Source organism: Podarcis cretensis (assembly GCF_951804945.1).
Source record: "Podarcis cretensis genome assembly, chromosome: 16".
Classification (NCBI taxonomy): Eukaryota; Metazoa; Chordata; class Lepidosauria; order Squamata; family Lacertidae; genus Podarcis; species Podarcis cretensis.
The window spans coordinates 22095967-22112558 of record NC_137186.1 but is presented as its reverse complement, the minus strand read 5'-3'; the positions used below and the strand labels follow the sequence as shown (position 1 = coordinate 22112558).

The following is a 16592-nucleotide window of genomic DNA, read 5'->3' as shown; positions in this document are numbered from 1 at the left end:
CTTCAATGGAATGTGCATCAGTGTTCCCTTGCACAGATCCTATTCTCTGGAAAAAGAGAGACATGGGGATCATCTCATACGTGCCAAGTGCCTTGAGGGGAAAAGGGACATCCTATTTTTTTTTATGCGCGATCACAGAGACCATTGTGGGTGCCGTGATCACAAGCTGAGCTCTCGACCCAGAGAAAGCACTTTTTCGGCATGAGAATGAGGCATGGGTTAAGCGAAGTGCCCAGGAGCACATCCCAGAAGACACACATCCCAGTTTTGGGTTCTGAAGAGGTTGGACAATACGTCATCTAATCAACAGATAGCTGGGAAAGGATGAATATGTCAATTTTGGGTTCTCTTGATGCCTCATGTTTAGTTTACTCTTTACATTTCTGAGCACAAGTGTTGGTGCTGACCTTTAAAGTCCTAAACTGCTTTGGCCCAGTATACCTGAAGGAGCATCTCCACCCCCATCGTTCTGCCCGGACACTGAGGTCCAGCTCCGAGGACCTTCTGGTGGTTCCCTCACTGTGAGAAGTGAGGTTACAGGGAACCAGGCAGAGGGCCTTCTCAGTAGTGGCACCCACCCTGTGGAACGCCCTCCCATCAGATGTCAAAGAAATAAACAACTGATGTTTAGAAGGCATCTGAAGGCAGCCCTGTTTAGGGAAGTTTTTAATGACTGATATTTTAATGTATTTTTAATCTCTTGTTGGAAGCAGCCCAGAGTGGCTGGGGAAACCGATCCAGACGGGCAGGGTATAAATAATAAATTATTATTATTATTGTTATTATTATTATTTTAAGGTTGCTTCCACATTTCCACATCAGTTTGTGATTTGTTTTGCAGGCAGAAGGAACCTGGTCTAATTCCTGGCATCTTCAGGTAAGGCTGGGGAATACCTCACTCTGAAATCCTGGAAAGCCTCTGCCAGTTATTCCCCCAAGCTGACGAGGCGTGCTTGACAACAAAGAGAAACTGACCCTTTAGTGTTCATCTGCCCAATCCTGCAAAACTCTTCGCCAACATAAAGTCAGCAGGTGTCTTTTGTGCCAACTTTTAAATGCCTGCTGAAAACTTTTTATTCCACTTGTGGTTGAAGAGTGGAGTATAAGGATGTGCTGACACCTCCCCCCCCCCCAAAAAAAAATTTAAAATCCTGGGAACTGTATTTTGTTAAGGGTGCTGGGAATTGTAGTTCTGTGAGAGGTACATTGCAGTTCTCAGGTTTTGTTTTTGTTTTTTGAGGAAGCACCATGATTTAAATGTATGCTGTGTACGTGTATTTGAGTATTGAAATGGAATGGAGAACTTCCTGGAGGTAAAATGTGAAAAATGCCCATCCTGAGGGATCTCTCGAAAGAATGGCCAAGCAGCGCACGAACACACATCCCCCCCTTCCCATCTCTCTCTCTCTCTCTCTCTCTCTCTCTCTCTCTCTCTCTCTCTCTCTAACATGAAATAAGAGGAAACACAGATCCCTTGGTGAGTGAGCTCCCTTGCACTCTAGCTGTGAAGGCAGGCTGGGGAGAGTTGCTTCATCCAGCGGCAGAAAAGCATCTCCACAGCCCTAACCTTAAGACATTTTCCTGGAAGAAAAACAACAATGGAAGGGGGAACAAGAAGAGAAAGTGACCCAGCATCCTCCCGTCTAATTGATTTCCTGAAACTGGCAGCTGCTGTACCATTTTGCTGATTATTTGAGTGTACCTGCTCTTGTGCATTGGAGTGTTTCGGATCCCTGGGGGCTCTGCTCCTTCCCCCCACTTCCAGACTTCCATTCCCCCTGTCGACAGCTCCTGCCCCTGATGGAGATGGATTAGCAACAGAGCAGGCAATCTGGGGCACTTCATCCATAGTGCATTCTCCCTAGTTAGCAAGTGGCTCTGGGGGTCTGGTGGGAAAAGGTTTCGGAGACTGGTTTCAGAGAACTGTGTAGCTGACAAGCTAGGGATGGAGCATAGAAGGAGGGTCCACACTTGTCAGAAGGAACCATCTCTGGTCCTTTGGGGCCCTTTTGGATAATGTGCATAGATCTTCTTGACATCTCAGTGGAAGGGTACGGAGGAGGGCAACAAAAATGGTCAAGGGTATCATTCCAAAAGGGATGTGGATGGCACTGTGGGTTAAACCACAGAGCCTAGGGGTTGTCGATCAGAAGGTCAGCGGTTCAAATCCCCGCAACGGGGTGAACTCCTGTTGCTCGGTCCCTGTTCCTGCCAACCTAGCAGTTCAAAAGCATGAAGTGCAAGTAGATAAATAGGTACCGCTCCAGCGGGAAGGTAAATGGTGTTTCTGCTCTGGTTCTCCAGAAGTGGCTTAGTCATGCTGGCCACATGACCCGGAAGCTGTACACCAGCTCCCGTAAAGCGAGATGAGTGCCGCAACCCCAGAGTCATCCATGACTGGTCCTAATTGTCAGGGGTCCCTTTACCTTTACCTTTTATCATTCCAAAAACAAGTCCTCTAAGGAGAGTAGGCATATGAGCAACCCTTTTCAGCAAAGCATTTGGTGCTTTAACCACCACCCTTCGTTGCTCCTGCAATAAAGGGGAAACAGAGCCGGGAAAAGGCTTCCTCAGAATCCAATCCCCCAACACGATTGCTCCAGCAGCATAGCGATAACTCAGCCATCCCTGAAGAGATAATCAGGCTCAGAGACAGCACACTTTTCTTGTTACATGGCCTGTTTCCACTGAAGTAAATGTGGCTATTTGTAGGAATGCAGTCTCCAGGGATGGATCTGCTATGAAACTAATGATGTTTAAGCTTCAAGGCCCCTAATCCCAGATGTCCCCCAGAAGCAACTTTAGCCCACCTTGCTTAATTTTTTTGGTTCTAGTAGAACCCATCTGAGTGTCACAACTCGAGTTGATTGTTTTTGTTGTTGTATATACAGTGGACGCTCGGGTTGCGAATGTGATCCGTGTGGGATGCACATTCGCAACCCACAGTGGTGCATCTGCGCACACGCAGGTTGTGATTTGGCACTTCTGTGCATGTGCAAAGTGCAATTTAGCGCTTCTGCGCATGCACGACCCCCCCAAACCCGGAAGTAACCAGTTCCAGTACTTTCGTGTTTCAGCAGGTCCGTAACCTGAAAAAACTCAACCTGAAGCATCTGTAACCCGAGGTATGACTATATTTCAACAATCCCAAAGTCTGACAGTCAGTAGCACAGATGTTGTAAAGGTGTGGTGATCTGTGATGGAACAACCCTCTTGAAGAAGATAACAGTGGTTACCCAGATTGCACTGCTGGTTGCAAAGGGGCCCCCATATGAGTAAAGCTTCAGGGCCCCCAAAATGTAAGTCTGCCATGGCTGAGGGACACCTGCCAGTGGTCTGCAAGGCACATTAAATAACCAACATTGTCTAACCTCCCCACAAATAAATCAGGGTGGATGCTCATTAAATAGACAATGTCATCTCACCCCTCTGCAAAGAGATCACCATGAATGCTCAATAACCAGACTGTCTGGAAGCGCCATAATTCTCCCTTGGTGTTGATTTTGCACTCGCAGAGAAGTTTTGGGGAAAGTTAACAGTTAAGAAGAAGAGCTTTCCAAACCTGCAAGCAGGGCTGAGAAAGATGTTCTGCTTTCGTTCCTCTTCCCCTGCTTTGCTGTGTGGGTGGAATCCTGGTGGTGGCCTGTTAGGAGCCACTATTTTAAATTTCTCACAATGCCTCAGTGTAGTGCTGCTCCAGAGTGTTGTGAAAAATGGGAAAAGGTGCTTCACAGACCCAGATGCCCATTGTGTTGTGTGTGTGTTGTGAGGGGAGAGGGAAGCAGCAAATATCACCTTGGTAGGCCCTGTGGGTACCTCGGCATGTGGCCCAAACTGCTGGGTGCTGGTGCAAGCTTCCCTATAAGCTGGCATTTGTAAACAAGCTACGTCACAAACACAAGGAGGAGGGAGAGTGTCTAGGAATGCTCTAGTGGCCCCCCCAGCTTCAAGAGAAACCAGCTGGCCCCCAGTAAGCTGTACACCAAGGTGTGGGGGTCTCACTTGGGGATACATCCGTTTTTGCCATCCTTCCTCAATTGTGAAAATACTACCTACTAGGTCCCGGGTAGATTATGGAGAATGCAATGAGACTTTTTTCTTTCAACTGGACTCTAAATCACTCTTGTCAGGCTGCTGCCCTCCCCTCCCGCCACATACTCCCCTCGCTTCTAGCTCAGCTTCCAAAATGTTTCTCAATGAGCCTGTGATATCTTTTCCAGTGTCTTTTATTTATGGAGTTTTACATTCTCCTCCCAGGGAGCCTCAAGGTGAAGGAAGGCAGATTTAAAATAGCTGCAGCACACACATCTACTATTGGAAATCAATTTAATTGTCCCTACAAACATTTTTTTCTCTGTCTGTTTGTCTCTGTCTCTTCCCATCTTCGCCTTTTCCTCCCCAAACTCCTGGTGCAAGTGGAATAGCATTCCTATGAGGAAAGGTTGCAGCCTTTGGGACTTTTAAGCCTAGATAAAAGACAAGTAAGAGGCAACATGATAGATGTTTATTAAATGATGCCCAGCATAGATAAAGTTTTTATCTTTCTCTACTAGAGTCTGAGGGACACGGGTGGTGCTGTGGGTTAAACCACAGAGCCTTGGACTTGCCGAACAGAAGGTTGGCGGTTTGAATCCCCAGAACGGGGTGAGCTCCCGTTCCTTGGTCCCTGCTCCTGCCCACCTAGCAGTTCGAAAGCACGTCAAAGTGCAAGTAGATAAATAGGTACCGCTCCAGCGGGAAGGTAAACGGTGTTTCCGTGCGCTGCTCTGGTTCACCAGAAGCGGCTTAGTCCTGCTGGCCACATGAACCGGAAGCTGTACGCCAGCTCCCTCGGCCAATAAAGCGAGATGAGCACGCAACCCTAGAGTCGTCCACGACTGGACCTAATGGTCAGGAGTCCCTTTACCTTTACCTTTACCTTTACTAGAGTCTGGGGACATCCAATGACCAATGGCTTCTAGCCTGAACCTTGATCATGGGAGATCACCAAAAGGATCCCATCGCTGGGAGAATCCAGAGGGAGTATCTTTCACCTACAAAGGTAGAAAACAAAGATTAATAAATTCCCCGTGAAAAGAGACTGTGAAACAGGGCATTAAGATATTGCAAACACAATATTCAATGAAAATAAATCGGGAATTAGAATGGAAAATAAAATATTTAAAACAGAAACAATTTGAACAGGCTAATAAGCCAGGGAAACTACTAGCTTGTCAAATAAAAAAATAAAAAACCTGTAATAATAAAATAAATATAGGAGGAGGAGTGGAAAAAACAAAAGAAATAAGAGACCAATTAGTGAGTTTTTATACAGAACTATATTGAGCCAAATGGGGTAACTTAGAAGAAATGAGTAAACATTTAGAAGACAGTGAAATGCCTAAGATATCAAAAGATAAAATGACATATTTGACTGGACCAGTGACAATGATGGAAGTACAGCAAGTAATTTTACATGCAAATTTAGGGAAAGCACCCGGATCTTTTGCAGCTATATTAGCCAACAGTTTGGAAGCTGTATTAAAAGAACTAATCCATCAAGATTAGGCTGGATTCTTGCCAGGAAGACAAATGAAAGATAATATCAGAAATATAGAATACTAAAAATTGAGAAATGAAGAACAAACAGGCTTAATATTTTTAGATACAGAGAAAGCATTTGATAATGTCTCCTGGGACTTTATATTTAAAGCTTTGGAATATATGAGCTGTGGAGACACTTTTATAAAAGGAGTTAAGGCAATATATACAGAAAAAATCAGCAAAATTGATAGTAAATAATGTATTGACTGAAAATTGTAAGATAACTATGTATGCAACTACAGGAACAATAACGTTATTTTCCCAACAGTGGAAGGATGAAGAGTTCCCAACGAAAGAAGATTGGATACAGAAATTAATGGAGTATGCAAAAATAGAGATACTTACCAGAAGAATAAGAAGTCAAGACAACAAACTTTTTAGAAAGGAATGGAAGAGGTTTATTGAGTATTTACAAACAAACTGTAAACAGATCAAGACATTGGCAGGATTATTGTAAAAACCTGCAGTTTTAAAAATATATAGGAGATATATACAAGAATAGACGATTAAAAGAATAAGTTAAGGCAATTTGGAGTATGCAGGAAAGGACGAAAATAAATGTAAAGAGTCAAAATTGAAAACAACTTGGTTAAATAATAGTTGCAATATATATAAATGAAATTTCTCTCTCTCTCTCTCTCTCTCGGGGGCCCATCAGAAGATCTCAGTGACTGAGGTGGAGCATAAAGGCTACATCTGTGGAAAGGGCCATAAATCAAGTTTAAAAAAACAAAAAAACCTATCATGACAAAACCAACTCTGGTGTGTTTTATGACTCAGTTAAGAGTAATGAATGAGGAGTTGGGTGCTTATGTTAGCTTTGGCTCTCTGGCTGATGAAGAAAAACTGATGTTGAACTCCATGATAAACTACAAACACCACCCTGGCAGAGGAGATGGAAACCACTTTTCAGAATCTCCACTTCAGCACCCCTTCAAGGGATGCTGAACAGCAGGTGTTCCTAGTGGTGAAACTCAGCAAGGGGGAAGTAGAGATCTTGAAAGAGTGTCATCTGTTCTTACTTCCAAAGAGAGGAGGCCTGAAGAGACCTGGAAATCCTGCTCTTTGCCTCAGCAGTTTCTATCCTAGCCCTATTTTGTGATTGACAAAAGCAGACTCTCTCAATCTGGGACCTTTCAAATGTTTTGGACCAGAGCTCCCATAAGCCATTGGCTCTCCTGGCTGGGGTTGATGGAAGTTGTAGTCCAAAACATCTAGAGGGCCCCAGGCTGAGCTTTGTTTGTTAAGGATGCTGAAAATTGAAGCTCAGGGAGGAGCAAACCACAATCCCCAGGATTCTTTGGGGGGAAGCCATGTGAACCTAAGAACCTAAGAGGAGCCTGCTGGATCAGGCCCATGGCCTATGTTGTCCAGCATCCTGTTCACAGTGGCCAAACAGTTGCCTGTGGAAAGCCAATAAGGAGAACTTTAACACAATAGCACTCTTCCCTCCGACCAGAGACTGGTATTCAGAAGCATTTTTGCCTCCCAACAGTAGAGGCAGAATATAGCCATAGTGACTAGCCCTCTTCTCCTTGAACGTTGGCCGGAATGTGTCCTTCAACTCTGACCATGCCTCTTGTTTGCCCAAATGGAGGCTAGAGAAAGGGTGTGCTAGCATGTGTAAACACTAACCTACAACACAAATGTTAAACTACTGTACAAAGGTATCAAAAGCCAGTGTGGCATGGTGGTTACAGTGCCGGACCTGCGAGACCCGCGTTCAAATCCTCACCCAGTCGTGATGCTCACTGGTTGACCTTGGGCTACAATCGTTATTTCTCAGCCTAACCTACCCCACAGGGTTGTTGTGGGGATTAAACAAGGAGCAATAAGTACTGTGTACTGTGAAGGTGACTTGGAAACTACAACTACAGTCATACGTTGATTGTCAAACGCCCTGGTACTTGTACGTTTCGGCTCCCAAACGGTCGAAATCTGGAAGAGAGTGTTCTGGTTTTCAAACTTTTTTTGGAAGCCAAACATCTGATGCAGCTTCCACTATTGTTTCCGGCGCGCCTACACAATTGGAAGCCAATTGGAAGCCGCACCTTGGTTTCTGAACTTTTCGGAAGTCGAACGGACTTTTTGTTCGAAAACCAAGGTACGACTGTAATCCAGAAGGCAGCTGCCAGACTGGTGACTGGGAGCAGCTGCCAGTACATTTCTAAGCACCATTTGAAGTGTTAGTGCTGACTTTTAAAGTAAGGTTACCAGATTTTTTCCAATGAATCCGGGGACACTTTTCAACTTCAATGGATTTTCTATGGGGACTGATTTGTAAATCTGGGGACTGTCCCCAGGAAACGGGGACATATTGTAACCTTATTTTAAAGCCCTAAACGGCTTCGGCTCTGAATACCTGAAAAAGCGTCTCCATTGCCATCGTTCAGCCCAGACACTGAGATCTAGCTCCGAGGGCCTTCTGACAGTTCTCCCACTGCAAGAAGTAAAGCTACAGAGAATCAGGCAGAGGGGCCTTCTCGCTAGTCCCCCCCCCCCCCGCAAAACGCCCTCCTGTCAGATGCCAAGGAAGTAAACAACTATCTGACTTTTAGAAGACATGAGAAGGCAGGCCTGTATCGGGACTCTTTTAAAGTTTGATGTTTTAATGTGCTTAATGTTTTTAATTTGTTGGAAGCTCCCCAGAGTGGCTAGGACATCCCAGTTGGATGGGCAGCATATAAATAAGTTGTTGTTGTTGTTATTGTTGTTGTTGTTGTTACCCCACCTTGAGCTCCTTGGTGGAAAAGGTAGGATACAAATACAGCAAATAAAGAAATAAAATTTGCATGCATTGCTCCGCCCATGTTCACCTAAAGCCCTACCCACCACTGGCATGTGGCCCCTGCACTGGGAAAGACTCCCCGTCTCTGAACTAAGTCCTATGCCAAATCCAGAAGAAGAAAAGGCCTTTCAGTTCTCAATGGCAGAGAGGCTGTAGCAGAGAGAGCAATTGCTCCTGACTCTAGGCAGGATCATCCTCATGCGTTTGGCATTTCCTCCTCTTTCCTCCTCTCCTTTTTCGCATCAGAACCCGGTCAAGCTCAGTTCAAGTTTACCCCGAGGCCCCCTCCTGCGATGGCTGCAGAGGTAACCTTTGCGGTGCCCTCAAAACTCTCCGGAGCCTCGCCTGCCGCCTGGCGGAATAAACTTCCTCACTTGGCACACACAGCTGCCTTGCCCTTATCTCTTTGAAGATTAAGGAGCTTTAACATGTCTTTAAAGTGAAGCCCTTCGCCTCGATTTTATTCCCATTATTAATGACCAGCAAACCCTTGCTGCTTCCACCACCACCACCACCCTTTATCTTTTAAATATGTTTCTCCCCTCCTTTTTATTTTTTTTTAAATGGCAATATTTCTTTTAACTCAGAATATGGATGAGTCTTTGCCTAGCAGGGCAGTCTGCGCGCCATCTGTCAATTTGATGGGCGCAAAGCCTCTGTTTTCAGCTGGCATCCTGCACAGATTTCAAAGCTGTGAGTCACCCGCTCCACCAGCGGTTGTAAGAAGGGCAGGGGATGTAAGCAAAGCATGAGGGAGACAGCTCTCTGTTGCACTACTGTTCATGCCATACAGTTTCTACTATACTTTATTGATTATTTTGTTAATTGCATTGATAAACCATTTTTCTCTGTGTTCAGGTAACTCAAGTACATGGATCTCCACCCCTCCTCATTTAATCCTCACAACAATCCTGCAAGGTAGCTTAGGCTGAGAGGTAGTGACTGGCCCAAGGTCACCCAATGAGCTTCAGGGCTTAGTGGAAATTTGAACCCTGGTCTCCCAGCAGTGCCAGATTTATGCTAAGTAGGCTGAAGCCTAGGGCCTCTAAATCTAGGGAGCCTCACCAGCCCGCCCGCTCCCCAGTGGGCAGTCTCCCTTCTCCCAAAATTGTAAACCCAAGGCTTCATGCGAGGGCAGGGCAACTTGGGCCTCTAAATCTAGGGGGCCTTGCCAGCTTGCCTGCTCCCACTGCCGCAGTCTCCCCTATCCCAAAATTGTAAACCCAAGACTTCATGCAAGGTCAGGGCAACTCAGGCCCAGAAACTATGAGACTCAGGGCTAGCCAGTGGGGCCCAATTTGAAGCAGTGGGGCGCAACTTGATTTTTTTTTTGTAGGGCCCCAGTTCACAGCCAAAGTCTGCAAAACAGTGACCCCTATTGCTGAAAGCAGATAACCAGTAGGGAATGCTTCAGGTCAGCCTTTGCACTGTTGACTGAACACCCCCTGCTGTGCAGATAATGGAGCAATTTCCCCTTAAAATAATGCATTTTACAGCAAGGTCATTTCAAGAGGGGCTTGTCCTTCACATCAGTGCAGCACTGGAGTCAAAGGCATCTTTCCCAGCCAGCCTTCAGCCAGCCTGCCCAAGATGGATCCCAGTTTTTCTTCTCCCCATCTTCTTCCCAGCACACTTTGCTAAAAACTCTTTTCCTGTCACTTACTCTGGCAACCGTCTGTCTGCAGAGGCCCCAGATTTCTCCTAGATGGCCATCAACACCATTAATGCCTCTATCCCAGGTGAGGCCCTGGTTTGGATAGGAAGCTAAGCATAGGAAGCTTCCCATTAGAGCATCTGGTTTGCCCCTTTGTGAAGAGGATTCTGGTCTCGATGGGCCTCCATGTTTTTATGAAAGGGACATCAGCAGATCTTCAGAATTCTCCACATCTCACACTACAGTTTTCATACCACGTTCTTTCTGATAGATGCGCAGGTGGCAAAATGGGGGCTCTGTGGTGAAAAGCCTTGCATCAAGCTGAGCAGAGGCTGCTGGACTTTTGAATTGTCTATATGTTCCCTTCACAGGTTTATTTTTTTGTGGAATACCCAAAGAAGGATCTGAAGGATCAAGGTCCACCGTTCTGATTGTTCAGGTGACAAGGCGCTGTCAGGTGATAAAGACTTGGCTCCCCCACTGGCCAGCATCGGTCAGGATTCAAACGCCACAGGAAATGTCAGTGTTTCACAACGAATCTGTTTTCAGAATCAGAACAGACAGTCGCAGTGCTGAAATGTAGGATGAAACGTCATGAAAAGCTGCCAAACCAAGATGCCCCAAGTGGAAGAAAGTGCCTTGGCAAGGTGACAGAAATGTGTCATTCAAAAACGTAGATTTGAATATATATATATATATATATATATATATATATATATATATATATAAAGGTATTCTTTTGAATAGCTGTTTGTTTGTTGTTTGCATTTTCTGGTGGAAAACCAAACAACCAACTTTTTTTTAAAAAAAATGTTATTGGGTTTATTTACTGTTAGTACAAGTAGACGCGGGTGGCGCTGTGGGTCGCAGGTGGTGCTGTGGGTTAAACCACAGAGTCTAGGACTTGCTGATCAGAAGGTCGGCAGTTCGAATCCCCACGATGGGGTGAGCTCCTGTTGCTCGGTCTCTGCTCCTGCCCACCTAGCAGTTCAAAAGCACGTCAAAGTGCAAGTAGATAAATAGGTACCACTTTGGCAGGAAAGTAAACGGTGTTTCCGTGTGCTGCTCTGGTTTGCCAGAAAGAGCTTAGTCATGCTGGCCACATGACCTGGAAGCTATACGCTGGCTCCCTCGGCCAATAAAGCGAGATGAGCGCCGCAACCCCAGAGTCGGTCAAGACTGGACCTAATGGTCAGGGATCCCTTCACCCTTTACCTTTACCAATGGCTACTTGCCACGATGGCTATCTGCCTCCATGGTCAGAAGCACTAACGCTTCTTAATACCAGTTGCTGGAAGCCACAGGAGGGGAGAGGGGGCTTGGGTCCTGACTGAGAGTCTCCCACAGACATTTATTTTTATTCTTTGTATATCGTATTGTTGTTTTATTGCTATGGCCGATGGCTGACACAAATAAAGATTCAGTCAATCAGTCATCTGGTTGGCCACTGAGAGCAGGATGCTGGACTAGATGGGCCACTAATGTTTATCCACAGACATGGCGATTTGCAGACTGTCAGACAGCAGGGTCAGCCCTGATGAGCTTACAGCCAAAACATCTCTGATTAATTTCTGCCTTTGATCTGGGTTTCTCTTTTCAGTGCTTGCACAGGACCTTTCCCATCACTCCTTCTCCCTCACCCATGCTCTGCTTGGGCTCTTATCTCTTTTGTTCTTGCACATTTATTGATCTTCATAAGCCTGCCTTAAGAACATAAGAAAAGTCCTGGTAGATCAGGCCAGTGGCCCTTTCCTCTCAGTGGCTGACCAGATCCATGTGGGAAACTCACAAGCAGGACCTAAGCGCAAGAACAACCCTCCCCTCATTTGGTTTCCAACAATTGCTATTCGGAAGTATTACTTCCTCCGACCATGGAGGCAGTTCCAACCATGCTGGCTAGTAGCCATGATAGCCTTATTCTCCATGAATTTGTCCAATCCTCTTTTAAAGCCATCCAAGTTGGTGACCCTCCATATGTCGTGGACTACAAATCCCATCATCCATGACCAGACGTGAGGGTAAGAAATCAAATATTATTAGAACGATGTGGGCCCTGTGCTTTTTAGGGGCCTTGTGATAACGGATCAAAATTTTATCCTGAAAGAAAATTGCGATCAAAATTCGGAGATAATTTGTGAGGCCCCCCCCCAAGATTTTGACTGCCTAGGGGCCTCCACAGGGTTTAATCCACCACTGATTATGGTTCTCCCTTTTAGGTACTTGTCAGGGTTTGTGCATACCTACACCCTTGCGTCTGTCTAGTGTCTTGTGTGAGCAAAATTAAATCTAAATGACGCCCAGTGCTATTTTTCTAGAGAAAGAGTTGCAGGAACTTACCTCCCTCGTTCTCTTAGAATAGCAATGGCGCCCACCTGAGAGGTGCTGGAACTGAGTTCTTGTGAGTCCCCCCCCCCAAAAAAAAGCCCTGATGACACCCATTAGGCATACACACACATACGCAACTGGGCTATTGTTGCAAGACGCCAGGTGTGAGATCCAGACTGGGATGGGGGTTGTTTGTTTACTTGTTTACAAATCAAACTCTTTTTTTGGGGGGGGGAGGGCAGAATCTTTGCCCTTCTCCCTGAAGTTGGATATCAGACATGCATCTGTTATTTGAATTACCATCTAAGCATCCAAGGTCCCAGGGGGGAAATTTTGCATTAAATCAAAATGAGATGGTGGGTGGGTTTTCTGTTTTTATTTTTGACAGTTAAAGAAAGAACCCACCCCCCATTCCTTCCCATTCTGTTGCAGAGTATTGCCAATCTTGTCCTCATTCCAGCAACATTCATTGATCTGACACCCCCACCCCCACCCCCCGCAATGCTTCTTCTCTGAATTGTTGCATCTTTTCTAGCTGATGGGCCTTGACTTCCTCTCATTACTCAGGGGATTCTCTGGAATGGCATCCTCTCCTTCTGGGCTGCTTGTCCCAGTTTGAACTTCCTCAATTCCCAGCATGCTCTAGGAAGGAAGTAGGAAATATCTGGAGGGTGGTCTGCTCTTCACAGTTCCATCTGCACCTCTGGCCATTGCATAATCTCTCTCTGCAGCCTTTATGGAGTGTGTTGTTATTTTCCCATAAATTGTTCTCTAATCCAGCTACAGATGCATTATGTTTTGTTGACACGCACCCCAATCTCTGAGCAGGGGAAAGCTTCAGGGATCCTAGCTCGTGCCGTGAAACTGGTTTCCTTAGAATGAAGGTCACTGGAGGCTTACAGCATTTCTGTGATATAATAATTTATTTGCACATAGAATATGCAAGCTGAGTGCAAGCTTACTTACTCACACAGTACATAGTGAAGCAATGGAAATAGAAAACCTTTTGCTATGCAAAGGGAGCGCCATTTAAGCTTGTGAATCATGGTAGAGAAACCACTTTGTTTATTGCAGTCACGCAGAGAGGTGCTTGTAGGTAAGAAAATAATAAAGTTGTTTGCTGTAGGAACTACATAACTTGGATAGAAAAGGTGTCTAGTTCTAGTCTAAGCAAGTAGTCTAGAGAAGGACAAGGCAGCCGTGCTTGCTCCTTTGTTCTCTATGGGGATTAAAGATTACCTTCATTTTGAGGTCTGCGAAAGAGGAAAGAGGAGGAGGAAGAATTGTAAAACAGGATGCAACCTGAGTATATCAGTCTAAGCAACAAGGAGCTATAGATACAGGGATAATCTGGAGGTCCCTTGCTCTGTCTGTCTGAACCCGTTGCAAAGCCCTTCTGCTGCAAGCTGAGTTGAACCCAAACTTCCAGCAGTAAGTTACATAATTAATTTCATAAATGACATAAATGTCAGCAACAGGCTGGATGAAGAGGAGTAGTGGGACGCACCAGCTGGAAAGTGAAAGCCCAGAGGAGGAAGGCTCAGAGCCAGGGGATTGGTGGTAGGGCATCGAGGAGAGGTCAGAAGAAGATTGGGAAGAGGTGCCAGAAACGAAAGGGGCAACAGGGTTTAGTGAGCAGGACGAGCCTGTGACAGAGATAAGTTCAGACGCAGAGGCTGAAGCAGAGGAGGGAGGTCAAGAGGCTGCTGAAGAATCCAGGGAGTCTCCTACTGCAACAGGCTCCCCTCTCCCTGGTCTCTACGAACATGCAGAATAGTGAGAGCAGAACAGAGGCCAAAGGTGCATAAACACCTCTGCTTGGAAAACATCTGGGAAAGAAGGAGGATTATAGAGGTGTGGAAGCCAGCCCTGGTAATTGCTCTATAGGGGCAAGACCTACTAGGAATTGTTGCTGAGTTGTATGCCATTTCCTTGAATAAAGAGTTAATTTCACTGCCAACGGAGCCCTGTGTTTTTCATGCTAACCTGCGTCTGACTCCAGCCGTGACAATAAGTTACATAATTTCATAAGTAATTTGAATGGGGGTAAACAGGATGGAATAATGTGTTGTCATCACAGCATAAGTAATGTAGCAAAAATCAATGTTTGAGGCTGAAGGAAATCTCCACAGCGGTGAGAAAACAAAGGATTTTTATTGCTAGCAATAATAGCTTAGTGGAATCACTCTCCACAAGCTGAGCAAAGCCCCCAAAGGTTAAAGATAAAGGGACCCCTGACCATTAGGTCCAGTCGTGACCGACTCTGGGGTTGTGGTGCTCATCTCGTTTTATTGGCCGAGGGAGCCGGCATGTGGCCAGCGTGACTAAGCCGCTTCTGATGAAACCAGAGCAGCGCACGGAAACGCTGTTTACCTTCCCGCTGGAGCGGTACCTATTTATCTACTTGCATTTTGACGTGCTTTTGAACTGCTAGCTGGGCAGGAGCAGGGACCGAGCAACGGGGGCTCACCCCGTCGCAGGGATTCAAACCGCCGACCTTCTGATTGGCAAGTCCTAGGCTCTGTGGTTTAACCCAAAGCGCCACTTGCATCCCGAAAGGTTGGGGCCTCCTTAATCTACATAGCTGTTATCTGTTAAAGCAATGCATATGCATAAACTTCCTCCAATCTAAAGTTACAACACAATCCTAATTATACCATGTATGGTCTTTCCTTCATTACCTATTCACTGAGCAAGCAAAGAACTCTCTCTAAGCAACACCCCCCCCCCCGCACATGATCTCTTTGCATTCCTTTCTACCCGAGGGGGTTACAACATTTGAAGGTACATCTCAGAACAGCAAGGCACATCGCCTTTCATATGCAGATGCTTAGGAATGTGTTTACAACCTTGGGAGTAAAGCTGCTCCTAGAATAAGGTAAGACACTGGAAAGAAACAATAGGCCCAAGGCCTCTAGCCTGGGTAGTTAGCTGAGCTTATAGGTCTCCATGTGCATCAGTAATCAGTTACGTAAATGAAGTAAGTTGCGTAATTTTACCATACTGTAGTTCTGGGAGGAAGGCAACCTGCAGAGAAACAGAAACAGTGCTGCAGAACAGAAAACAATATCTACTCACAGCCATACCTGGGATCCTTCAACAGATCCTTCCTTCCCCCATTCCAATCGCTCTGCCTAGAGACAAATTATGATGTGTAACTTGGCCAAGGTGGGCGACACCCCGCTTAGCCCCAAGTCTGGCTTGCAATTTCCTGACTCATAAAAAGGCACATTTCCTTTGTACCCAGGTTCCCACCCAGTCACACGCCAGTGATTCCCCCAACAAACATATGACACAGCTAGGAGGCTGGCTGTTTTCTTTTCTTTCCTTTTTTTTTTTTTAAAAAAAATTGCTCCATATGTCAGAGACACATGGAAAAGCGAACAAGAGAACTCCCCCGATGAGGGAGCAAAAAGCCTCTCAGTTTACAGGGTGCCGAGACTGATGGAAGGCAATGTTAACATTTTAAGACTGACCCTACCGCCAATTGCGAGAGCGTCGTTGTTGTTTTTAAGCTGGAAAACAGGCCAAGAGGCAGTTGTTAATAGACTAATGATTTGCTTGCCTTCTGAAGACCGGGCAGCCAGGAACACTGACTGCTCCTCAAAATGCAGTCTGGCCTTTTTTTATTCAGCCAATAAAATGCAGTCAATGATCAGCCCTTGTAGACCGATTCTCCTGCCAGGCATGGGGTTTTTACAAGACTGTAACCAGCCTACAGAGAGGACCCGAGAGCTAACAGACTGACTCACTGCACTCCAATACTGCTGGCTTTTAAAAGTTGCTGGGGGGTTGACAACAGAATTGCATTTTAGGAACCAGTCCATTACAAAGTGTTAGTTGAACCGAACAATAAGAAGTTGGGGTCAGAGAGAGAGGGAGAGAAAGGTGGAGCCCCAAAAGAGGACAACAGGAGACTTGTGAAATCAGCATTGGCTACAGACAGTATTTTGCTTTTTCGTTGAGTTGACAATGGTTAGCAAGAGGTTTGCTGTTACAGGTATTTCTTTAATCCCATTTCCACCTTTTCGGCCAAATAGATTTGGTACGTTTTTGAAACTATGTGGGGGAAAACCTCTCGAGTAAACAACAACAACAACAACAACAACTTCTATTGCAATTTTAGGGGAAGACCCCGCAGCCTATTTCATGTCACTTTCACTTGCATTCCTCCAAAGGCCCTCTCCATCTCATTTCCATGTGAATCTACCATTTTTAAAAATATAATTAAACTGCGCGAAA

General features: G+C 45.6%; 1 long non-coding RNA gene across 1 annotated transcript in view; it reads left to right on the top strand.

Moving 5' to 3' along the window:
- Nucleotides 1–16592, top strand: part of LOC307205137 — an 854388-nt gene that overhangs the window by 502633 nt on the left and 335163 nt on the right. The window contains exon 2 of the long non-coding RNA XR_013833903.1: nucleotides 7789–7902. This is a non-coding gene — a long non-coding RNA (uncharacterized lncRNA). The remainder of the gene's footprint in view (nucleotides 1–7788; nucleotides 7903–16592) is intronic.